The following is a 26480-nucleotide window of genomic DNA, read 5'->3' as shown; positions in this document are numbered from 1 at the left end:
GACTGTGTATCACCTTCTTGGACCAACAACAAAAAAAAACCTACAAAGGGAAACTGGAGATTAATGGAAGAAGTGAAATCCAAAACCAGTGAAGAAAAACCACAGCAAAGATGTCAGGAGTCTTGACAGGGCCGGAAGAAAGAAAAGGGAGGTGGCAATCAAAGTGAGGAAAGGCAAGTCTTGAGACTGGGATGAAGCAGGAAAACATGGACTTGAAGCGAGGGAAGTGAGTCTAGGAGAAGGGGCAAGCAAGCAGAGCGAGAAGACAGAATAAGCTAGGGAAAAGGGGGGAAAGGAGTTTGTTAGGCACAGAAAGAGAGGAGGATAAGGAAAGAAGAGAGGGGGGAAATGTGAGGGAGACAGAGTAAAAGATAGTGACTGAGGGAGGGAGATGGAGAGGAGAGAGAGAGGGGCGGGGCTGGCCAGAGTGGAGGGGCCACCGCACTGCTTCGCAGGCTGCGCTGCAGAGGAGAGGGGAGCCAGGGAGGGAGGGAGAGAGTGACGAGGAAGGAGGCAGCTGCCAGAGTCCGGCGCTGACTTTAGGAGAGATAGTGCGCCTGGAGGCTTCCCGTTGCTGCTCTCCCGGCTCTCCTGAGCAAACAAGGGGCCCTGCAAAGGGCTCGCGGGGCCTGCGGACCGACCTGCTCAGTGTCTGCACAGAGGGCTGCGAAGTTTCCTCCGGGAGCCGCGCTCGTGCAGGAGCGGGAGGTGGCGGGGTGCTCTACCTGGGGCTGCCCCAGCGCAGACAGGTCGCGCCCAGCAGCAGTTTCCGCCAGGTAACGGGCTCTGTGAAGAGGTCTGCAGAATAAGGGGAGTTTGGAGGGAGGAAGGGGAAGCCCAGCTGCAAAGCTTCGCTCCCCCAGATCTCCGCAGGCGGGCGCGGAGTCGCGCTCCTGCTGCTCACCTTCCAGGTGACTTTCTGCTACCTTCTGCTTGCTAGGGAAGGCATCCTTTCCCTTCTCACTCTCCTGGGGAAGTTTAACCAAGCGCTGTTTTCTTATTGGGGTTCTATGCTTATTGAGGTGGGGGGGAGAAAGACGAAGTAGGAAGGCAAGAAGACTGATAGAAGATGGAGGGGGGGGGGGGGGGCCTGGAATGGGGGAGCCACCTGTACGGGTGTCGTGGGCGCTGGGGTGCCCGGGTCTGGCGCTCCCGGAGAGAAACGGAGCTTGGCAGTGGAGGAAGGGGAGGTCCTGTGGAGTTTGGATGGTGCTTGATTCCGCTCTTCTCACATGGGTGTTTGCTGAAATGAAGGAGCTAAGTCCTCCCTCTCTGCATCTATTCTTTTGACATCTTTCCCAAACTCCTAACTCTGCTCTTAGCTCCTGTTTGACGTTGTGTGTAAATGGTAGGTTGGTCCCTAGGAGAGCTACGGGATCAAGTTTTCATAGTGGGCTTGGGAAAAGGAGTGTGAGTGGCTGCTGTTGCTGCTGCTGCTACTGGAGTGTGTGTGTGTGTGTGTGTGTGTGTGTGTGTGTGTGTTTGCTCTGTGAATGTTTAAAACTGTTTACTCTCCCTTCCACCCTGTCAGTCAAGTGCATTTTTTCCAAGGCATTTTCAGCCTGTTTGAGCCCAGATTGTGCTTGATGGCTGTCACTTTATTTCCAACTAAGTTCACACATGTAAGCTCCCCCCGCCTTCTTCTTGTGTCGGCCTCCAGCTCCTTCCCACAAGCAAACTGTTCCCCAATGGTTCCCAGAGTTTTGAGAACCTAGAAAGCAATTGGGGGAAGAATCTCTCTCTCTCTCTCTCTCTCTCTCTCTCTCTCTCTCTCTCTCTCTCTCTCTCTCTCTCTCTCTCTCTCTCTCTCTCTCTCATACACACACACCCACACAAATACAGACACACACATACACATGCACACACGGATTTTAGTGTCAGATTAAAACTCTCCTTGTCATTGGATTCATCTTTTCAATTTTCAGTTAATTAACAGTATCATTTATTAAAGTCTAATGTTTCTTCCTTACCCTAAACATTTTTTTCTGTCCCTTGTAGAAGCTCATCTGTAACTCTCAACATTTTGCTACTTGTATCTTTTAGATTAACATGGGCACTGCACACTAAAATAATATGTGAGTGATATTAATATTCACTTTGTCATTCTAAATCAGGGTCATTGAATAGGGCTGTCCTTGTACTCTTAATCCACTTTAATGATAGAGAATAGTGATGATCCAATGAAATTCCACAAATATTTATTGTTTAATTATAATGGTCTACAAAGTGTTCTGAACTACTAGGCTCCATCATGCTTCAAAGAATGCAAAGAAGAGAGGTCCTTACAAGTGCATTATGGGAAAATGAAGCATACTATTTTCATTGTATTTATCAAGTGCAAATGAATACAAAAATTAAAATTCTACAGGCTTTCTTAAATAGAATATAAGAGAGTACCCAGGCCCTTGGAGTTGGTTGCTTAACTTAGTGAGGGGAAATGCAAATACTGTTGTCACTCTAATAACATTTTGATTTAATGTAGTCAATAAGCAAGATGTCACATGTGAATTTAGTTAGATGAGAAATTTTCTTCCTCTTGGTTCATTTTATTTTTATCTCCACTATTGCAGTACCATCCTTCAGAAGAACACCTTGTAGATAGATGTTAGCATGTAATAACAAAACATCATATTTTTTAATACAGCGGCTTGGTGACAGTCCAAAAACGTAAATGTTTTAAACCATTACCAACCATCTGCTCTCTCCCACTCATTTAAAATACAATGTTTTATTATCACAGGTATCAAAAAGTATGTACACGTTTCATACATTTCCATGAACATCATGAGAGCTTTTATGGTGTATGATGTTGACCCAGGTTCAGCATCTGTTACATGTGGGCTCTTTTAAAAAAAAAAACCTCTGTCCTTAGCCCTCTTCATCCCTCTTCCTCTCTCTTCTTCCTTCTTTCTATCTCTGAAACAATTTTTGTTTGAAAGTTTTTAACAGCTGCTGTGTTGGATGTCAGGTCACTAAAGTGATGTGAAAGTTATTTGTCCTTCTTTATCCTTCCTGTTTTTCTGTTTCTTTCTTTTCATCAGGAAAAAAAAAAGCTGGCCTTATTTTTGAAGTTGAATATTAGGATAGATATAGGATGTACTTGGCATCATTCTAACCCTCTCTTTTTTAATAATCAAGGTAGCACATTGTGTTCCAAAGGGATATTTTAAATGACCTTGTGATATCATAATATAGCTCCCAAAAGGTCAAAATCTCTTCTCTGAAATAACTTTCAAATTGTATGCATCAAACTTCATATAATTCTAAGTAAGTTATGTAGTTTATTCCTGATCAAATATGTGCTATATATTTCAGTTGTATCATTACCTCAGCCTCTGTATGAATGAGTTTGTGTTACTTATACCCTTAATCTCCTTACTGTTGCCATATACATGATACTTAAGAAGTATTCTTTTTTTAAAAAATTATTCTCATTAGGAGATCTTTGAAGTAGCAGAATTATATCCCTTTGGAATTTTTCAAAGAATTCAGATGTTTTTTCCTTCTTCCACTCTAAATAGCATTTCATAGTTAACATGTTGAACATACATTTTAGACAAAATGTAAGATTTTTTCAAGCAATCCAGTTTTGGATAGAGGGCCTTCAAACACTTCATTCACATTATGAGGAAAACATAGCTGACTGGTGGATTAGATTCACAACTGCAAATCATTAATACAGACATGTAGAGTTTTAAAATATATAATGAAAAGACATTAGGTTGCTATCTAACCACTATGGTCCTGCTGCAAATGGTGCTCCAGTGGCTTGGATGAGTTAATGCCTAACATTGCCAGAATGTGACTTGAATGTTGAAGAAAATGGACCCCAATTATAGACATGCTTCTAAAATATACATTATAAATTTTTGAATATTTGACTACATCAATTCGGCCATTCTAGTTTAAACCTTTAGATGTTACACAGCATCTGTGAATCTGGATCATTAAAAATTTTTCCTTTAGAACAAGTTAGTGTTATTTATAGTTAGTATAGTATCCTTGTTTTTTAAAATACTGGATTTGAATTATTGAGGAAAAAAATCACAGTATTGTCTATGAGATCACAATTGTTCATAATAATTCATGGCAATAGGAGTAGTAGTTTTCATGATTATTTTAAAATGATTTGCATCTGTCTATGAAATGACTTCAAAAGTTTTTTTTTTTAGGAATTTAGGGGTTGTCTTTTAGAGTGGAGCTTTTTTCCCTTATTCTTGTTTAGTTTGGTTTATTATTAAAATAATCCTGCAATCGTTGAACTCACAAACCTGTTTATGGGAATGTTAGGATAGGAGACAATCTCCCCAAAAGTGACTTGGATGACTAAAGGAAAAAAACTTATAATCAAAATTTTTGGAGAGATGATCCAAATTTGAAGAGGATAATTGAGGTAACTCTTAGATTAGTGTACACATATATGTATATATTTAAATTTTGTGTACTTCATGTTTATACATGAAATTGTTACTGAAATATTCATTCTGTTATATACAATTTTTGTTGGTTGGAGTCTATTTTGATCACAACCAGAAAGTTCAATATAAGGAGGAGAAAATAGAATTAGTCCTTTTATGATTCCCTATTGTAAATCTGGAATTACATAATTAGAACTTTTTCAAAGTGGGACACACCTGCCCAAGCATATCTGCAAATGCACATGCTTCAATGATATTCATATGCCTTAAATATAAGTCTGCATAAAGGCAAAACAATTCCAGCCTACTCTGATGAGGGATTCTGTCCATTCTGTCATTGTAACCATATCCAGAATCAGAATACATTTCACAAGGAACCCTCTTTTAAGCATGTGCTGTTTGTATGGAATTATTAGATAAGATAGTCAAGGTGACTGCCAATTTGCCAGATTTCTATTGTGCTGCTCCAGAGCTCCAGGGCAAAATTGGTTCAGGATGAAACAGGTGTTTGAAAGAGAAGTTGCTTCACACCATGATGCTTTGCTGTTTAACACCTTGTTTATGTCTGCAGTACTTTAGGTACATACAGATTGTGTCAAATTACCAACTTTATGGACTCAGAAAGAAAGGGAAAACCTCTGTGGAAATGATGAGAACTACAAAAATAGTTGAAAATGCAAATGAGGTAATTTCCACTTTAAGTGTAGAGAACAAAAAAAATAAAATGATAGCTTTTATAAAGCATGGAGGATGGCAAAAGGATATTAGAAAGTCCCCTTCATTATATTCACTGTTTTCATAATACATATACTTGTTATTTTAAATATTTAAGGAACTTATTTTGAAGGGGAAATGCACCTTTTGTGAGAGAAAAGGGACTTTCTTTCATAAAACTTGGCTCAGTTACTCAGATATTGTTAAAGAAAATCTTTAGTCAGAAATTTAATTAAACCTTACAGAATCTTCTATGTGGATATTTATTAAATGAATCTGATCCTTCCTAGTACTTAAATTGCAAAGTCAAAATTACATATTTTTATAATTAAAAGGAACTACAATGTGAATCTAGTATAATTCCTTAACTTTAGAAAAGCCCACATAGAGCATCTATCCAATATGTTTGAGGGCCCACCTCCAGGCCCTTTACCATTCTGTGAGCAGTGCTGTATCACTTAGGATAACCATCTCTTTTCCTTTGTTCTTGCTACATGACTAGCCCATTTCTGATTATAAAAGTCATCAAAAAGGCCACTTCTTATGAGCAAAAACTATGGTTGAAATACACCATAACCTACTCTCCTTAAGCCCACAGTGATTTTTTGCCATTGCCTTTTAGATTATTTGTAATTTTGGTATTCCATGATTCATACCTATACTAAATAACTAGAAGAAGAATGGTGTTAAAAGATGTGTTTTGTACTAGAGAGAAGTTTCAGATTATTGAAAGTTTTGAATGATTTCTCAAAAGTATTACAGTTCAATCCTCTCTTCTTCCTATTCACTTATTGGTCTTGTTGTCTGTCTGAAGGACCTATACAAGATAGATGTACTATTGGACCAGTATCCACCTGCATATAGTATATAATCAATCATATATTGATCATAGACTGAAATCTTTTAAGTGGTCATGATTTTGTTGGTGAGGTCCTGTAGTATTCTCTGGTTTATCAGTGAATTAGCATCTTCAAAAAAATCATCTGGAGGATCTTATTATCTATAGGAGCTCCTTATTCCTTTTGAATTCTGCACTGGGTATCCCTCTTAAGAGGGTGGAACCACATCTGTCAGCATGCATCTCCCTCACTTACACCCAATAATAATTACTGACCTTCATATGGCACTTTAATGTTTGTGAAAATCTTTATAGACATCAAGTCAAATGAGCCTTGCAATAACTCTATGTTAGGCACTACAGTTTTCATTCCTCTAATTTTACAGATGAGGAAACTGAGGGTCAGAAAGGTTAACTGACTTATCCATGGTCACACAGTTAGTAAATATGAGAAGCAGAATTTGTACCATGGACTTTCTCACCACAGATACAAAACTTGACTGTGTTATGTAGCCTCTATTTAATTGTTCCTATATAATTTGTATGAGAATGATCTACACATGAATTGATTCAATTAAATTCAATAAATGTTTATTAAGTGCCTATTATATACCAGGAAATGTGTTAAGTGCTTGTCATTGAAGATATCTTTGTGAAAAATATAAGAGAACAATCAAACTTTCACAAACTCTTTATGATAACAGACCACATTGTCAAAGCTACAACTGATTAAAACATAGAAATAAGACATAACTAGGTGGTGCAGTGGATATGAAGTCAAATCTCACCTTACTTACTTGTTATATGGTCTTGGAGGAGGCACAATCTCTCTGAACTTCAGTTTCTTTATATCAAAAATTAAGAGTCTGGATGAAAGGGATTCCTGAATACCTTCTATATCTAAATCTATGGTCTTATTGTTGGACAAGATCTCCTGTAGGATCCCTTCATAACTAATTTTCTGATCCTGGAGTGAATACCATAACATAGAATCTCACTGTGTTTGTTATCTGTAGGTAATATTAAGCAATAATTTGGCTGAGGTGAGCAATGTGTCGGTCCTGCATGTGTTAAAATCATGCATGGTCCCCTAATAGGTGTAACCATAGACAATTTGGTTCCATGGTTTTTGCTTATCAAAATCAAGTCTTGTACACAGTAGGGACAATTAATGTTTAATGAATAAACAAAATCATTTTTCGTGGATGTTGCAGAAGAAATTCCTGTTCATGGAAAATATGTTCGGCCAGGAGGGAATTAAGGCTACATACAACTCAAAATTCTCTGAGGCCAAGAGAAAAGTTAAACAAATATTGTCAGAGCAGGAATTAGAAGCCAAAGTCGCCTGAATCCAAGTCCAGTGGTCATATCATTAGATTACTGTATCTTCTGATTACTTTTATTCTTAAGTAAAGGACTAATCTTTTCTTAAACTTACCAGGATGCCCTTTAATTGTTGTATACATTATTAGAGGCAGTGTAGTGTATTGGAAGAACATTGAATTTGGAGTGGTTAGATTTGGTTCAAGATTTACCTTTGTCATTTACTATTTATGAGACATTGGGCAATCATTCAGTCAAGAAGTGTTTGTTAAATGCTGAACAATTTATTAATAACTGAACAAGTTGTGGTATATGATTGTGAAGGAATACTATTGTGGTATAAGAAATGATGAGATCAATGATTTTAGAGAAACATGGAAAGGTTTGCACAAAAAAATGAGTGAAATGAGCAGAACCAAGAGAACCTTGTAAACATAATAGCAATATTGTTTTAAGAATGACTAAGCAAATAAGTTATTTTGACTATTGTAAATATGCAAATTAACTGTAAAGGTAATATTAAGAAATACACTATCTACATCCAGAGAAAGAACTGATAAATATAAGCATGTATAGAATTAATTTCACACACACGTATACCTATTTGCTTCTAATAGTGGTCTTCTGGGAGGGAAGGAAAAAAACTTACATAACTTTATTGTATATTTTAAAAGAATAGCAAGTTTTACATAGTAGATTTGCAATTTCATGTACAATCATATTTTTATTATATACTATGTCATGGAAATGCTTGTTTTATTCCATAAATTAAAAATAAAATAAAATTTAAAAAAATGCTTATTCTTTACAAGGTTAAGTGAGCAAGTTCCTATTTGGGTCTCAGTTTCTTCATCTATAAAATTTAATATTTGAACTAGACAATCTCTAAGGTCCTTCCTACTCTAAAATCTTATGAGTGCAGATAGATTAATTTGAGGTATTGCTATGGATACATGATCTCATAAGTGTAGATACTCCCTCCACTGGTTACAGATTGCAGTTTTGCACACTTTCTCATCACATTTCTTTCTCGTTCAGGATTTTCTGAAATCCTACATAGAGAATCTAAGCAATATGCTGGAAACCTTCCATTAGTTTTTAAAACATATTTTATGGCTACCAATACAGCTTTTAGACTGTGTATGTTATCCCTCACTATATGACTGCTTCATACATTTCTTCCTGTCATACACATCCTTAATGTTTTGTATTCTACTTCTCATGGCCAAGTCAATGCTATATGACAATGGGATGAGTTATATACTATTCTATATACTATATATTATATTTACTATATACATATATACTATATTTCTATTGCCCTTTAATCATCTACAATTTTGATTCTTTGGATGTAGTGATATTCCATTATTCATAGTCATATGACAGCCATAAAGGAGAATATTTTGTTAAAAATACAAGCTTTCATGGAAGTATGAAGGCTATGATTATTCAAAATGCTTTATAATTCCTCAGACATGATCCAACTCTATATCTTGATCATATTCAATTCTGGGTTCAAGTCATTAGTCATTAACAATCTACGCAATGCCACCAAACCTATTTACAATAAATATATATTTATTTACATATATGCATATGCATATATGGTCACATATAATATATTTATGTACAAAAATATACATACATCATGCACATGCTCATACACTCATTTTGGAGGTATCTATGAAAATACAAATGAGGAAAGAAAAAGAATGATTTTTATATTAGTCCAATTAAGGGAAATCTTGCATAGGAAAGACAGTGGGTAGGTACTTTGGTATGAGTAACATTTGAAAAATAAAGCACTATCTCTACCCAATCCTCATTTTAACATTAATATTGCATCTTCAATTAAAAAATAATATTTAAAATTAGGCTCTCCCTTAAATCTAAGTTACTACTTTGGGTAGCTTGTGTTTAGCATATATTGGGCATTTAATAAATGTATATTGACTGCTCTATTCCACCATTTAAAACTAATCTAGAAAAATAATTTCTCAGGTATAATAAATTTGACCTTGTATGACAGATTTAGAAATAAGAAATTCAATCAATCTGTTTCATGGAGGTCCTTCATGTGATGGAATATAATAATTATAATTCACATTTATTTAATGCTTTAACTTTACAGAGTTGTTTCTTTACAAAAATCATGTGTGGTAAGTAAAATAGAAATATAAGAGTTTTATTTCCTATTCAGAGAGTGTTCCTAATAAATGCCAGTAGAAACATATTTGCCTAGTGTTTAAAAAATCATTTCTATAACTTTGCTTATCATCCCATCTACCCAGACTGTAATCTAATCCATTCTTTGATCCTCCTCTATCCCAAATACAGTTATAAAAGTTCCCCCCAAAACTTCTTGTTGCTACAAGTTTTATTTAGCTCAGGCAATAAAAATGAGATTTAAATGTAAAAGGAAGTAATAAAGAGAAAATCCCATAGGTGTACCCTCTAAACTAGATACCATAGAAAGTATCTATGGTTTAGGAAGATTAGCAGTAAAGCTGTCCGGGAATTCACAATAGACAAAATCCAAGAAAGGAGAAAGCAATAAATGCCATACACTGAGATAGTGATGTACAATGTGGGTAATAATTAACCAGAGTGGGATGAGAAGTTCTCAAGTATGATAATTTGAAAAGGAAAAGTGATTGTAAGAAATAAAAGAAGTTGTCTAAAGAGATCGACACAGTTGGACATGAAACTCATCAGTCCATTGTGATCGAAACAACAACAACATGTGCAAAGTTTGGAAGCAAGAAAGTTATAAGAAGATAAAAACAAAGGATGGAAGGATTCTGAATTATACCATTAAAGTGTCAGAGCACAGAAGGGAGTCCAGGCAGAAAAAGTCCAGGCAGAAAAACTAAGGACAACAAAAAGGGAATGTTGTTATTGTTGCTGGTGTTGTTTTTGGCTATGCATGGTAGAACAAAAAGATAAAAATTGGGACAGGATCTCTCCTTGGAGTGGATGAAATGACAGAGAAAGAGAGGGCTGAGCTCTCAACTCTTAATTTGCTTCTGCTTTCCCTATTAAGGAGAATGATCTTTGCATGAAAAATAGCAGAATAGAAATGACTTCTAGGAAACTGATACTCGTGACTTGTAAAAATAGAGTATAAGAGTCTTGCTTCCATTGATAATTACAAGTTTCTAGGCTCAAAAGAACTACATCATAAAACTACACCCTGAAGGTACCTTTAACATGTAGGCGGGCTACTTACTAAAACAACAACAATAACAAATTAGCTGATGTGATTACTGAACTACTATTGCTGATCTTTGAAAGATCATTGAGAATTTAAGGGGAGCTTCAGGACTAAAGAACAAATATTTTATCTTTTTTCTAAAAAGGGAAAGCAATGGAGTCTACAGATTATATAAACCAGTGAGCATGATATAGATTCCTGACAAAAACCTGGAACCTTTTATAAAAAGCATGGTTATTGAATGTCTAGAAAAGGAAATTATGAAAGAAATGCTTTACTAAAAACAAGTCAAGAGAGACTAACCTCATTTGTTGCTAGAAACAGCTAAATTCTTTAAAAATAATAATAATAACAAAAACTTTACATATTAGCCTCTCTTCCACTTTTTAATACCTTGTCCTTAATCTACCCTACAAAACTGTAATGCCTCTTTGTAAAGTCAGCCTTGATCTTCTTGTTACTAAATCCAATGCCCTTCTGTGGGTCCGCATGCTTCTTAATTTCTTTGCAATGTTTAACATGGTCAACTGTAGCCTCCTTCTGGATAACTCCTCCCCTATCCCTTACTCTGTTTCTTGCCTTGTCTTTTTATCTAAGAGAAAAGCATATGTAATATATTTGTAAAATTTGCAGATGATACAAAGCTAAAAGGGTTAACTGTAACATTGGATATTAGAGTTGAGATCCAAAAATACCTTGACAGGCTAGAACATTAGGCTAAAATCAAGTAGCTGAAATTAAATAGGGGTGAATCTAAAGTACGCATAGTTATGTACAAAACAATTCAAATTCATGAATACAAGATGAAAATGTTAGTTTTGAAAAAAAATATCTGGAGATTATAATGGACTATAAGCTCAGTATAATTTAATAATTAAAAATAAGGAAAAAAATACAAAAATGTGATGTGAATTTGGCTAGTATTTCAGTGAGGTCCAACAACCAGAATGAAGAAGGTGATAATATTGTTGTCCTCTGCCCTGAATATACCACATGCTATGTCTTGGCTTCAGTTTAGGGAGCAGTATTTTAAGAAAGATGTTCATAATCTGGAGAGGCTTTACAGAACGATGATGAACACGATGAAAGATCTTGATATAATGCCAGAGGAGGATCATTTGAATAATTAAAGATTGTTTAGTCCAGAGATTAAAAGATTTATGAAAAGACAGATGATAACTGTGAAGTATTTGAAGGGTTTTTGTACTGGGTAGCTAGGTGGAGCAGTGGATAGAGCTCAGAGCCCCCGAGTCAGGAAGATTCACTCATCTTCCTGAGTTCAAATGTGATCTCAGACACTTACTAGCTGTGTGACCCTGGCCAAGTCACTTAACCCTATTTGCCTCAGTTTCCTCATCTATAAAATGAGCTGAAGAGAGAAATGGAAAACCACTCCAGTATCCGCCAAGAAAGCTCCAAATGGGGTCACAAAGAGTGAGACAAGACTGAAAAACAGCTCAACATGGAAGAGGGACCAAATTTTTCATCTTGGTCCCAGAAAGCAGAACTAGAACCAATGGGTGGAGATTGCTGAGAGGCAAATTTTAGGCAAGACATAAAAGGTCAAAGCTTCCTAGTACAGCTGTCTAGATTTGAAAGGAGTTGCCCCAGATAGTTATGGGTTCCCTCTCTCTTGGAATATTTAAAAAGATGTTAGGCGGGTAAGCACTCATTTTGTCTTTTGTAGAGAAGGAGCGTATTCTGGTACAGATCAGTCTAGATGGTTTCTATGGCCCTTTTGCAGTTCTATAACTCCATAATTTCATTTTTCAAATGAGACAGTGAGGCTCTGAGAAGTGACATGACTTGCTAATAATCACACAGTGAGTGTGGGAGTCAAGGTTGAAACTCAAGGTTTTTTTTTCTGATTTCATATCTAATAGTCTTTTCCCTTTCTACACTGTCTTTTCCAAAGCATCGGCCTTTGTCCATATCAAGACAGTGTTCATTAAGACCAAATCTTATGACCACAGTAGGCCACCACATACACTGAGATCCAGCTATTGAATAATAAAGATACTTTAAGTCTATGGCATAAAATCACAGAATCACAAAGTTTTAGAATTAGAGGTTTAATCTGCATTCAACTAAGTATCACTCTTCTAGAAAAGTGGTCATCCAGCCTTTATTTTAAGAATTCAAGGGAGAGATAGCCCCATTACTTTTAGCTTGAATCCCATTTAAATCCCCAAATCCCCAAATAAAAATAATTTCAGGGGGAAAATCCCCTCCTCCAAACTGCACACACTTAACTGAAGAAATAAATTCCATGGCCGAGAAAGGCTTTTCCATGTATGATTTCTTGTCCCCTCCTCACTTTGTACCTCTATGATTCAGCAACAAAGTTATCAATAAATATTTATTAAGCATTTACTATGTGCCAGAAATTCTGCTAACTGCTGGAGATACAGAGAAAGCTCAAACCCTGGTCTCTACCCTCATACTAATAAGGAAAACAAAACGCATTCTGGGGACTAGATGGGCATGTTTCCACTTTGAAGTCCGCTTTCTGAGTATACCTCACCCCATCTCACTATTCTCTCAACTTTGTTCTCTTTCATTTTTTATATTTTTCTTCTCTTTCATTTTTCAGTTTTAAAGAGCCAGTATCAATACTAGCCATGACTCTATCAGTTATACCCCAAAGCCATCCTAAATATAGTTTCATTAGGGCAACAAGTACCTAAGACTAAGGTTTTCTTCATATTCCCTCTCTCCCCATTAAGGAAAAGTTTGTAAAAGAATGAAAAGTACCTAAGAGGTTCTTTGGATAGAAGTGCAATCACTTTGAAAGTGAGACCATCCTAGTAATTCTTACATGGGAAATCCTAGGCAGCTTTAAAAAAAAAATCTTTCCTTCTGACATATGAAACCTCATTGAAGATTTTGAGGATTTAAAAGACTTTACTAGGAATGGGGTTTTTGTCATGTAACTGAATATGTGAGTATTAGAGTATTAAAAACAAAGTAAGAGAACTTAAGCAATTATTACAGTAAAAAAAGGGGAGAAAGGCTCTTTGAAGCTTCTCTATCCACATAAACCCTGTAAAGGGGATGCTTCAATTCAGTAGTTGGGGCAGAAGCCAAATTGCAAGGAGATGACTTGTGAGAAGGTGGTAAAGAAATAAAGACAGCCATTTGGACTGAGAGAATGATTCATTAATAGCAATAAAAATGTCAGGAGAGTTTGGTGTGGGGTTGCAGACAGGATAATATTGAATTTGGCTTTAGATGCATTATTAGATTTGAGGAGTTGCCCACAATGGGTTGGGCACAGAATTGAATAGGAGGAAGAAAGCAGATTGGATTGCATTTGGGAAATCACTCAGTTGGTTAACAAGCTCAAACTCACACATACAAGCACACTTTTTTTTTTAACATCAGTGTTCTTCTAGTGATATATAGTTGTGGGGAAGACCTCAATTTCCAAAGAATCAAAATCGTGCATGACCCAATGTCAGTGATAGTATAAGTGAGTTGCAGTGCATTACCAAGCATGACTTGCTAAGGTGGCAGGTTACAATGGAAAAATCATTGGTTTTGGTGTCAGGGTTCAAAATTCTGTTTCTTTCATTATATATGTGAACTTGGGCAGGTGTGTTAACCTTTTGGGGTCTAAGTGTTCTTATTTATAAAATGAAAGGGTTGGATTAGATGTTATCTAAGATCCCATCCATTTACAAATGTATTGTGCTGTCCTAAATGGCACAAAAGATATCACCCAGAAAATGTGATTACAGGTATGTGGGTCAGTCCCTTATTGAGTGAGAGGGACAATTAGTGGACAACTTGCACCATCACCAACCCTATATCATCTTTAATTCTTATTTCATATCAAGAGCTGGACTTTCACCTTGCCAAGGCAAACCCTGCTTCAGGTACCTTTGATCTCATTCCATTCCGCCTACTCTATTTCCTTCTCTCTCACTTATATTTAATCTCTCTCTGTCCACTGACTGTTTCTTTTATGTTTACAAACATACCCATATATACTTCCATTTTCAAGTTAATTCCCACCTGGGTCATCCATTCCTGCTATCTATCATCTTATATTTCTCCTTCCTTTTGTGTCTAAATTTTTTGAGAAGATGGTCTACAATGGTTTACCTCAACTTCATTAACTCTTACTTTCTTTTTAACTCCTCATTGCAGTCTGGCTTCCAAACTCATCATTATACCGAAACCACTCTCTCCAAAGTCACTGTTGATCTCTTAATTGACAAAACTTGATGCATTTTTTCAATTCTCACCCTCTGAAGCCTTTGACACTGATCTTCTCTTCTCTAGTTTTACTTGCCACTATTCTCTCCAAGACCTCCTCCTACCTGTTTGAGTTCTGCTTCTCTGTCTTTTCTGGATATTCACCCAAGTTACAAATGCTAACCTTTGGAGTCCCCAAGGCTCTATCTCTTTTCCATATATGCTGTTTCATGTAGTGAGCTCCTTAGTTCCCATTTTTTTAATTATCACCTTTCAGATCTATTGTCCAGCCTTAACCTTTCTCCTGACCTCTAGCCTTGAAATGCCTATTAGACATCTCAAACTGGATGTCCTACAGACACCTTAAATGCAACATATCTAACACAGGACTCATTTTACCCCCAAACTTTCCACTCTTTCCAATTTCCCCATTTCTCTTGAGGGTACCACCAACCTAAAAGTTATTCTTGACTCCTCACGCTCTCAATTGCTATATTCCATCAGTTGTCTAATCCTGCCTTTTGACCTTTATGAAATCTCTCATATAATATCATAGTCTTCTCTGAATTTGCAGCCACCCTTGTGTAGGCCATCATCACCTACTCTGGAATATTATAATAGTTTCTAGTCAGTCTCTCTAACTCTCATCACCCCTACTCCAGCCCACCCTCCACTCAGCTGTTAAATTGGTCATCTTAAATTGCAGGTCTGACTACATCACCCCCTATTCAACAGACTCCAGTCCCTCCTTGTTACCTCCACAATCAAATATATAATATTATTTTTTGTCATTCAAAACCCTTTATAAACTGGTCCCTTCCTGGCTTGTTGTCTTCTTACACGTTACCACTTATTCGACATTTTTTGTGTTTCAGCGATGCTGATTTCTTGTCAATCTCCATCTCTTGACTGTGAGCATTTTCGCTGGCTGTCCGCCATGTTTGGGTCACTGTTCCTCCTTAGCTGATCCTCCTGTCTTCCTTTGATTCTCACTTAAAGTTCCATCTTCCACCAGAGACCTGTTCCAGTCCCCCTTAAGCTAGCTCCTTCCCTTTGAGACTTTCCCAATTAAATATGCAAATATATTGTTTTTAAGTCCCTTTTCGTACACTCTCCCCCATTGGACAATAATCTCCTCGAGAACGGGTATTTTTGCTTGTTTATTTTGCTTTTCTTCACGTCCTGGTTGCTTAAGGTGATAGGGCCTGGCACATGTTCCCTAAAGGCTGGCTGACTGACTGGTGCTAACAGAGTTTTGAGACCTAGATTCAAGGTTGTATAATGTTGGGTAAGCCCTCTATGGAGAACTTATGAGAGGATACAGAAAAGGGTCACTAAGGATGAGAAGCAGTAGATGTGGGACAGAGAACCCATAGGCCTGAGTGTGTTTTTTGCTTAACTGTACAAAAAATTTGCCTGTTTACTTGTTTGTTTTTCTAGTAGAAAACAGGGGAGGTTGGAAGAAAAGAAAGACATACTTGTTTATTGAAAAGATTCATTAAAAAAAAAGAAATATTAAAAAAAGTTTAAAGAAACCTAAGAATAATCAAATTTCAATGCAGATCCTGTAGTCATAAGAAGGAAATACAAGCAGAGTCTACAATAGGTCGCATGCTTAAGAAATATGCCAATAAACTATAGGGAAAAATTTAACAGTATCATGAGGAAGCAATAGGACCAAGCATTATTTTTGTTCTTTCTCCCCAAAAGGGAAGACACATTAATGCCTGAAGTTAGCACAAATATTACTGAAGTTCCTAAGGAACATGATTTTATGTAAAATTATACAATATAGGGGGCAGAACCAAGATGGCAGAGTAAAATTATACAATATAGCAATAGAGGAAATTAGGATCCAAGATGGATAGAGGGAGGTATATAAATAGAGGGGAAGAAAATTTGAAACAAAGACTAGAAGTTATAAGAGCTGGATTTCTACCACATGAAGGGCCTAGAATGTAAAAAAACATTGCCATCATTTCTTATCTATCTATTCTATCTACCCCAGGTGTGGGGAACCTTCAGTCTCAAGGCCACATGATGCCTTCTAGATCCTTGGTTACAGTCTTTTGACTGAGTCCAAGTTTTACAGAACAAATCCTTTTATTAAGGAGATTTGTTCTGTAAAGTTTGGATTCAGTTAAAGGGTTGCACTTGAGGACCTCGATTCTGTTCCACTTACAATTATCCCTTTCCTGTCATGGGGTACCAGCTACAGGCAGGAAGGCCAGCTAGAAGGCTGTTGCATTTATCTTGGAATAAGGTGAAAGTCCAAGGACTACATTGGTAACAGTAGTAATATAGAGGAAGTGGTAGATTTGAAAGGCATTTCAGAAGGAAAACCATCTGGGATGGGGTATGAAGTTATATTGTGGAGAAAGTTTAAAAAAACATTCTAATATATCCATGACAAGATTATTCCAAAAACACTAGTTGTGAGAATGTGCTTGATTTGTTTTAGTGAAGGGGAAAAAATATTAATGTACTCTATTATAGGAGAAGGAAAGGCTTGCACTTATAATCTGTTGGTTGGAAAATTGCAATTTTAGCTTTTATAAGGAGATCCATAAACCTCCCCTTCCCATACTTCCCAAAGCTACAACTATTCTTACTAGAAATGAGATAAAAAGGTACAAGAAACAAAATACTAATGGTTCCCAAAAGAATATCAGGGATGACCAGGTAAAGTAGAACAATCTTTTTAAAATGCTTTTATTTCCCTAAAAAAATAATATCTAAGCCTGTAAACAACATAAATGAAAGTTTTTTTGAAATTCATAACTGCACCCAAAGTTGATTGTGTTAGATTTGGCACCGTGATACATCATCAGCGAAAAACAATGTGTGTACATAATTCTTAGCTAGAAGCTGTTTGTGCTTAAGTTTTTATGGAATGCACACATGATCATAAGACTTTGCACAAATAAAACCTTTTGATAATAAATCAGTGTAAAAGATTGAGCCTTAGGGAATAATTTTCACTCTTGTAATTAAATTTAAATTTGCTACGCATGGGATACAGGCATTATAGTCCAAAAAGTATGATTTTTTTTATTTATATTGGTTAATTGGTCATTTTATGCAGTCTCAGAAAATCCAAGAAAACCAAGCAATTAAAAAGATTCATTTAAATTTTGTTTGTTTTATTTTTTTTCTATTTAGGTTATAGAACGATTTAGAATACTTTATTCCCAAAAGAAATATGTAAGCATTAGCAAATGAACTCGACTGAGTTGCACATCAGGAAGAGAAAAACTTGTTTGGTATTCCCACTAGTGATTGTGGGGTTCATGAAAACAACACAAATTTAATACTTTTATGGTAAGATTTTACCACTTTCTTAGAAGAGCAGTTTTATTAATGAAGTAAAATATATTGAATGTACCTTATCCTTATTTGTTACGTCTCTCAGTCATATATTTTTGTAGAAATTTGCTAAACTTCATACCAATTTATTCCTTCTGTAGTCTCTGTACTTCTCATGGAATTAAAACTTCTGAGGTAGCTATTTAAGGTTCCTTCTTTAAAAAAAAAATTATAGTCTCCTTCTTCTAAAAAGTTTCTGTTATTGCTTTGTAGATCTTGTTACCGGAATCCTTTTTCAGTTGTGTCACACTCTTAGAAATACCAATTCCTGGAGTTGATAGGAAATTGTCACATGGTAGGAGTTTGCCGCCATTTGCCATGAAATGTCTTCATTTCTGAGTCTGTGCCCTCAGTCTTCTGAGTATCAGTTTCTCCAAAGAAGCTCTGATTCTCCTTCTGAGAAAGGATAAGTGTTCTCTTTAAGCACCAAATCCATGCAAATAGTACCCATTCTGAGGTCCCCATCTCCCTTTATAGATTATCTCTCTTCTCACATGAGAGCATCCATCACTAATTCCCCATCTTACTGTAGGAAAAAAAAAATGTCTTCCTTTCTTTCTCTTTGCTTCAATCCTTCCCTTACCTTTTCTTTCGTTCTTTTTTAGGCTTTCTTCTTCCTGTATGACTATGGGAGTTAATTCCCTTCACAGCTTTAGTTTTTGACTTGATTAGGATACATCACATAATCTCCTCTATCTTCTTTCCTTCTCTTCCTTTATGCATCTTTCCATTCTGTCATTCAGTCACAAAGTTACCAAAAGCATTGTAGGTGATTTGTTATGAGGTTTAATCCATGGTGTTTCATCCTGTTTCTTTATTTTTCCTTATATTTGACTACTGGTTTTACTTCTGTTTTCTTGTGTACTTTAAGAAAGAAACTTCCAATGGTCTTTCTGTTGGTTTTGTTGTTGTCATTAGTTTCTATATTTGTTTAACTCTCTGTATTTCTGTTGTCTATAATGTTTGAAAAGCAAACAATTTATTCAGGACTGGTTTTATTTCTAGGAAAGGTTAAAATACATATTTTATTGGATACCCATTTTTTCATTAATAATTAAACTCAGACTTGCAGAATATGTTGCTTTAGGTTGTATCTTCAGCTCCCTTACTCTTCAAAACTCATTATTTCATTCCCTTTTTTAGTTCCTAGTGGCAAATTTCCTTTCCTTGAAGATCTTTCTCCATGTAGTTTGCATAATTTTTTGTTTATCATTGGAATTTTTCAATTTATCCACCATGCATCTTGGGGTTTGCAGTATAGGAGTTTTGTTGTTGTTTTCTGGAGCCAATGTTTGGATTCCTTCAACTGTCACTTTGTTTTTTCTACTCAGAAGTTTTCATCAGTTTTCTTGTATTAGTTGCATTATAGTACTCAGGTTTTCTTATTTGCCATGCATATTCTTCTGGGAGTCCTATCGTGCATAATTTGTCTTTCTACATCCTATAATCATTAATATCAGTATGTTTTACTTCTAATGTGTGTGTACTCTCTTTTAATATTGTTCCTTTATGTTTCTTTTCTTCCAGATTGTCCTTCGTTTCCATGTATTTGCATTCCAAATGACTTACTCTCGTTTCTTTGGTGAAAATTGTCACCATGGATTAAAGGGTTTATTTTTCTATTCTGTGAATTATTTCTCCTGTGCAATTCATAAATTCTGCTTTCAAAATTCTTATTTCTCTTTTAACCATTCAGGAAATCCTTCTGTAGTTACAAGCTCTTGAAAATCAACAAGTGTTGATTGCTTTTTCATTTTCTTGCAGTATTTATTATTCATGGATATCCAGACTCATTTAGCTTATGTTGAGGTCATATGATGATAATAACAGTAATAGTAACAAATTCAATAACAATTAACAATAATAATAATAATAGCTACCATTTATATAGCACTTACTCTGTACCAGGACCTGTGCTAAGCACCTTATATTACCTCATTTAATCCTCACAATTACTCTGGAAGATAAACCATATTCCCATTTGTTGTTAATATGTTGGTTGGTTTATTGCTTATACTCAAGGTCTTTAACTGAGTTGTTACTGTGATGGTGGTTTCCTGAACAAATTTTTGGTAATTTCCATTTCCTCCCCTATTGCTCACTTTAACTCCTTCCCCTTTGATGACAGTTTCCCTGAGAGTTTGATATCAAAGCCATCTCTGCCTCCTCCCATGAAAGGAGTTCACTTTCTACTGTCTTCAGACTCTTCCCCAAGTAACTTCTTGAGGAAAGAATTGAATTCAGCTGGATTCTGGGCCATCTGTTTCAGGTAGCCCTTGTAGATTCACACCCAATATGGCATTCTCCCCCCCTCCCCAATTCTCTATTTTTTCAGTTATCTAGAGGAACGTAGTTGCAACCCAAAGCATTACAGTCCAAGCCAGTAAAAGCTTCTTTCTGCCCTGGCATTGGGAGGAAAGGGGAGAAGTAGGATTTAATTCTGTTAAAAACCGATGGGTCTGTTTATGCAGCTCTGTCAGAGCATACTTGGTCCTGAAGGCGGAGGTGCTGAGTAAGTCCTTGGCTTTTAGTTTATTAGGTTTTTGACTCAGGGGCATTGGTATCAAGCATGTGAAGACCACTGAAACAGCTTGTCTCTTATGCATAAGTCCTAATTTGAAAAGATGTGAGATGTCCTAATGATTGTAGAAAGAGTCTAGTCCTCCATATCCTTGCCTTTATGACTTGTAAGCCCATTAACCTTCAAATGTATCTACTTTGTTTCTTCTTTATTATGTGCTTAAAACCAAGCAAACTGAATTCATTTAAAGAGAGCCTGGATGTTCAAAAACCTGAATTCTCTTATATTTATTAATTATTAGCTAATTTTAGACAACTTTAACCACTCTGTAACAATTTCAACATGGAAAACAATGCATTCACTGGGATGAGAGTGGCATATCTGGACCTGTTATTTCATTGGAGTAGGGAACTGAGTAGATAAACTTCCTCAAGCAATGAAGATCAGCAACTGCTTTGCACCTGATTATCTTACAGAGTTAACTATGCCACTTAAAGGTTAAATTACTTTTCCAAGGTCACATGTGGTCAGATAAGGGACTTGAACTTCTTTATTCTAAGACTACTTATTGATCTATTATGCTGATAGCCTTTATATTTTAAGTTTGTAACAAAAATAAGAAACTGAGCCTGTTATTTGAGATAGTGCATTGTATATAATAGGTATTTCTAAAGTGAATTCATAAATCTATGAGATTATTTGAAGAAATATTTCAAGTAGCTCCTTTCCAGGAACTCCCAAATCACTTTATACTTCTAATGTATCTTCATATTCTCTTTATTAAATTCATTTCCATAATTTTATTCACCCCACTAGAGTGTAAGTTCCTTAAGAGCAATGATTCTCTTATTCACCTTTATTTCTCCCACAGAGCTTAGCCCTATGCCTTATTTTTTCCAGTTTATTTATTTATTTTTAGTTTTGAACATTCATTTCCACCAGATTTTGAGTTACAAATTTTTCTCCCTGTCTTTCCCCTACCACTACCCCAAAATAGCAAGCCTACTGGATACCCCTCCCCCCAATCTGTTTTCTCTTATATCCTCCCCCATTCCCTCCCCCAACTTTCTAGTAGGGCAAGATGGATTTCTATACCCCAGTGCCTGTATGTCTTATTTCCCAGTTGCCTGTGAAAAACAATTTAAAAAAAAAAACATTTGTTTTTAAATCTTTGAATTCCAGATTTTTTCCCTTCTCCCCTCCTCACCCACCCCCACTAGGAATATAAGCAATTTGATATAAATTGTACATGTGTAGTTAAGGAAAACATTTCCATAGTAGGTATATTGTGAAAGACTAACTATATTTCCTTCCATCTTAACCCATCCCTCACTTATTCTGTTTTCTCCTTTGACCCTATCCCTTTTCCAAAGTATTTGCTTCTAACTATCCTCTCTCTCAATCTGCCCTCCCTTCTATCATCCCCTCTCTTATCCCCTTCTCCCTTATTTTCCTGTAGGGTATGATACACAATTGAGTGTGTATATTATTCCCTCCTTAAGCCAAATTCAATGAGTAAGCTTGTCCCATTCCTTTTCACCTTCCTGCTCTTCCCCTCCATTGTAACAGTTTTCTCTTGCCTATTTTACATGAGATAATTTACATTGCTCTATCTCTCCCTTTCTCCTTCTCCCAATAAATTCTTTTCTCACTTCTTAATTTTATTTTTTAGAGGGGCGGCCAGGTAGCACAGCAAGTAAGAGCACCGGCTCCAGTGTCAGAACGACCTGGAGATCGAATCCCGGGCTCAGGCACTCAGCACCACGCCCAGAAATAACTGGCCGTGTAACCTTGAGCAAGTTACTTAACCCTGATTGCTTAATAAAAAAATTTATTTTTTAGATATGATCCCTTCATATTCAACACATCCTGTGCCCTCTGTCTATGTATACTTGTACATATATATGCCCACACACATATATATTTATATATACATACACCCTCCTATACATACATATATATGTATGTATACATATATATGTGTATGTATACATAAATATATATATATATATACTTATATATTTCCTTCAACTATCTTCATACTGAGAAAAGTTTCATAAGTTACAATTATCATTTTTCCATGTAGGAATGTAAATAGTTCAACTTTAATAAGCTCCTTATGATTTCTTTTTCCTGTTTACTTTCTCATGCTTCTCTTGTTTCCTGTGGTCGAAAGTCAAATTTTCTGTTCAACTATGATTTTTTCATCAAGAATGCTTGAAAATCCTCTACTTCATTGAATGACCATATTTTTCCCTGAAACATTATACTCAATTTTTCTGGGTAGGTGATTCTTGGTTTTAGTCCTAGCTCCTTTGACCCCAAGAATATCATATTCCAAGGCCTTCCATCCCTTAATGTAGAAGCTTCTAGGTCTTGTGTTATCCTGATTGTGTTTCCATAATACTCAAATTGTTTCTTCCTGACTACTTGCAGTATTTTCTTCTTGACCTAGGAAGTCTGGAATTTTGCTATAATATTCCTAGGAGTTTTTTTTTTGTGATCCTTTTCAAGAGGCAATTGGTGAATTCTTTCAATTTCTATTTTGCCCTCAGGTTTTAGAATACCAGGGCAATTTTGCTTGATAATTTCTTGAAAGATGGCGTCTAAGCTCTTTTTTCGATCATGGCTTTCAGGTAGTCCAATAATTTTTAAATTGTCTCTCCTGGATCTACTTTCCAGGTCAGTGTTTTTTCCAATGAGATATTTCACATTGCCTTCTTTTTTTCATTTGTTTGGATCTGTTTTATAGTATCTTGACTTCCGATAAAGTCATTAGCTTCCATTTGCTGCAATCTAATTTTGAAGGAATTATTGTCTTCATTGAGTTTTTGAAATTGATTTTCTATCTGGCAAATTTGGCTTTTGAAGACATTCTTCTCGTTGGGTTTTTGGGCCTCTTTTGCCATTTGAGTTAGTCTATTTTAAGGAGTTATTTTCTTCAGTGTATTTTGAGTCTCCTTTAGCAGACTGTTGACTTGATTTTGATTACTTTCTTGTATCATTCTCATTTCTCTTCCCAATTTTTCCTCCACTTCTCTTACTTAATTTTCAAAATCCTTCTTGGGCTCCTCCATGGCCTATAATCAGTTCATATTTTTCTTAGAAGCTTTTGATGCATGAGTTCTGACTGCAATGTCTTCCTCCCATTCCATGCGTTGATCCTTTTTGTCCCCAAAAAAGGATTCTGTGATCTTTTTGTGCTTCCTGTACTTGCTCATATTTCCAGCCAATTACTTGACTTTTGAGCTCTTTGCCAGAGTAGAACTCTGCTTCCAGAATGGATAGAGCTTTGTCCCAAATTGCTGGGGTTTTGCAGTTTACAGAGCTATTAAGAGGGCACCCTCTCTACAGCCCCCATAAGCTCTGGCACACTGGCCACCCACCCCAGAACTACCACCCAAGATCATGATCCAGATCCAAGCAGGTTAAAGCAAGAGTGATTACCCTCTAAATGGTCACTTGGTCCCCCTATGATCTGCCAGCCAGGAGCTCTGGAAGTAATCGCGTGGCAGCAGCTGCCGCATCTCCACCACCTCTCACCCCAGGGGCAGGGGCCAGGCCATTATCTTCTGTCCCTCTGTTCCAACGTAGTTCCTTACTGACCTTTTACTTTGTGTTTGTTGTTTATGGGTTGAAAAGGCTGGAAACTGCCACAGGTGCTAGTGATTCACTCTCCTGAAATCTGCTCTGGCCACTGCTGGTCAGGGCCTCCCTGGGGCCAGAACTGGGTGGCTCATGTGGGCCTGTGCTCAGCTCCCAGCCCAGTGTGATAGATCCTTCCTTTTGGCCTGCTGGGTTGCCTTCAGCAGGAGATTTTTTTTCTCTCCATCACTTCTTTGTGGGCTATAGAGCTCTAAAATTTGTTTAGAGTCATTTTTTTTACATGTATTGGAAGTGATTGGAGCAGCAGCTCACACCAAGTTTGTGGTTCTACACCACCATCTTGGCTCTGCCCCACCCCCCATGCCTTATTGAATAAATGAAGAAATCACCTATAGAAATATATTCTTATTCCATTTTGTTATCATTTTAAACTGACTTAAAGTCCTTAAAATAGTTTATATCATTTGAATTTTAATTCATAATTCCCCTAATTAGTATATATGCATATATATTATACTTAATTTCCTAAATTTCAAATGTAGTAAGGTGACAATCTAACTAAAAAAGCACAAAAAATATTGCTTCACTATTTAGTTATTTAATACCTCTTGATATCTTATTCAATAAAATGAGTAATTTTTTCTTATGCCAGTATTATATGCTATACATACTTATTCCTACATTAGTTTTAAGATTTCTTTTTTGAAAACTCCTTACTTGCAGAATATTCATATTCCATACTATATTTCTAAGATAGTTTTGTTTAAAGTATTATTCATCTGTGTAACTAATAGAAGTTAAGTATGAATCATAATATCTACACTTTCATATATTTTTTAAAAAGACAATGCCAAATATTTAATGAGCTATACAACTAAAGTGTGTTAGATACAATTGATAATACATAATAATATTAATGTCTGATTCCTTTCCTCAAAGAGTTGACATTCTAGTTCAGTAGAGAACACAAACAAAAGAGAATGAAACAGAGAACAAGTAGTTAATAACAAGAATATTTAGACTAAATGACCTTGGAGGTCCTTTCCATCTCTAATTTTCTGTAACTCACTGGTAGTAACGATTAATGAAATCCTCCTTAGATACTATTTTCTTGTTGAGTTGAGTTGAATCTCGAAGGATACTGGGATTTTCAAGAGACAGAATTTAAACCCAGGAATGGAAGAACTACCAGTACAAAAGCATAGAAATGAAAGATGGAGTGCCACGTGGAGGAACAGTTTTAAAATAATCTATTACAGGATCAAAAAGTGACTGGAAGAGAACAGTGTGTAATAAAGTTGGAAAAGTAGGACAGGGCCAGGTTATGGTTTTAAATGCCAGACATTAGGAAGGAAGAAAAAATTATAGATTCTTAAAAGGGCATTGATATAATAAAAATAATGTCCAAGGAAGACTAGTCTGGTAGCAGTTTGTGGGTTGAATAGGAAACAAAGAGACTAAATAGTAAGCTGTTGCAATAATCTGGTCATATTTCTATACATGTGATACCAAGTAATGTCAGTAGGAGAGAAGTGGGAAGGGAGAGAGGAAAGGACAGAGAGATGGAGGGAGGGAAAGGGAGAGAGGGAGGGAGGAAGGGGGCGGGAGAAAGAGAGAGAGAAAAAGAGAGACAGAAAGAGACAGAGACAGAGAAAGAGAGAGAGAGACACAGAAAGAGAGAGAGAGAGAAAGAGAGAGAGAGAGGCGGGGGGGGGTGTTTGGTGACAGATTTGATGTAGGACATGAAAGGTAGTGAAAGGTAGTATAGTACAAGGGGGAAAGGCATTAGATTTTCCATCAAAGAACCTTAGTTTGACTCTCAGTTTGGCCATTCATTTTCGAAGTGACTTCAGGTAAATTGCTTGCTTCATCCACAAACTGATGGGGTTGTATAAAGTGACCTTGAAGGTTTCTTCTAGTTCTAAGTCTGTGGACCTATGAAGAAGGAAGAATCAAAGGAGGACTCTCAAAAACACAACACATTACATCATTAGCAAAAATGAATCAGCTCAGATGGGTAGTGGTTTTTCAAGTTAAAATGTTGAGCATAATGAATAATTTGTGGGGCTGACAATACATGTCAACCTATAGGTAAAGGTTTCGAGAAAAGAGGTCTTTTGGGATGGCATCTCCATAGAAATGATAAATTGTTGCAAAAGGTCTGGGTGTAGAGGGAGAAGAATAGAAAGCTAAAGGCTGAGCTTTTGGGAATGATAACAAAAGGATGGGAGAAGGAAGAGTATCTAATGTCACAGAAAGATCAAAGTGTACAAAAAC

At 36.3% G+C, this 26480-nt stretch overlaps 1 protein-coding gene across 2 annotated transcripts in view; it reads left to right on the top strand.

Moving 5' to 3' along the window:
* The first annotated feature begins 425 nt into the window (after positions 1-425).
* The window catches only part of CHST9 (carbohydrate sulfotransferase 9), a 364924-nt gene continuing 338869 nt past the window's right edge, over positions 426-26480 (top strand). Inside the window, exon 1 of one of the 2 annotated variants that reach the window (XM_069099840.1) lies at positions 426-776. The gene's annotated coding sequence lies outside the window, so the exon portion shown is untranslated. The other variant, XM_069099841.1, reaches the window with a different exon arrangement.

This window comes from Petaurus breviceps, unplaced genomic scaffold (assembly GCF_028583685.1).
Source record: "Petaurus breviceps papuanus isolate PSGF00001 unplaced genomic scaffold, PetGlider_PUasm1.0 38, whole genome shotgun sequence".
Classification (NCBI taxonomy): domain Eukaryota; kingdom Metazoa; phylum Chordata; class Mammalia; order Diprotodontia; family Petauridae; genus Petaurus; species Petaurus breviceps.
The sequence above is the reverse complement of the archived record's forward strand: the minus strand, read 5'-3'. Positions and strand labels throughout refer to the sequence as shown.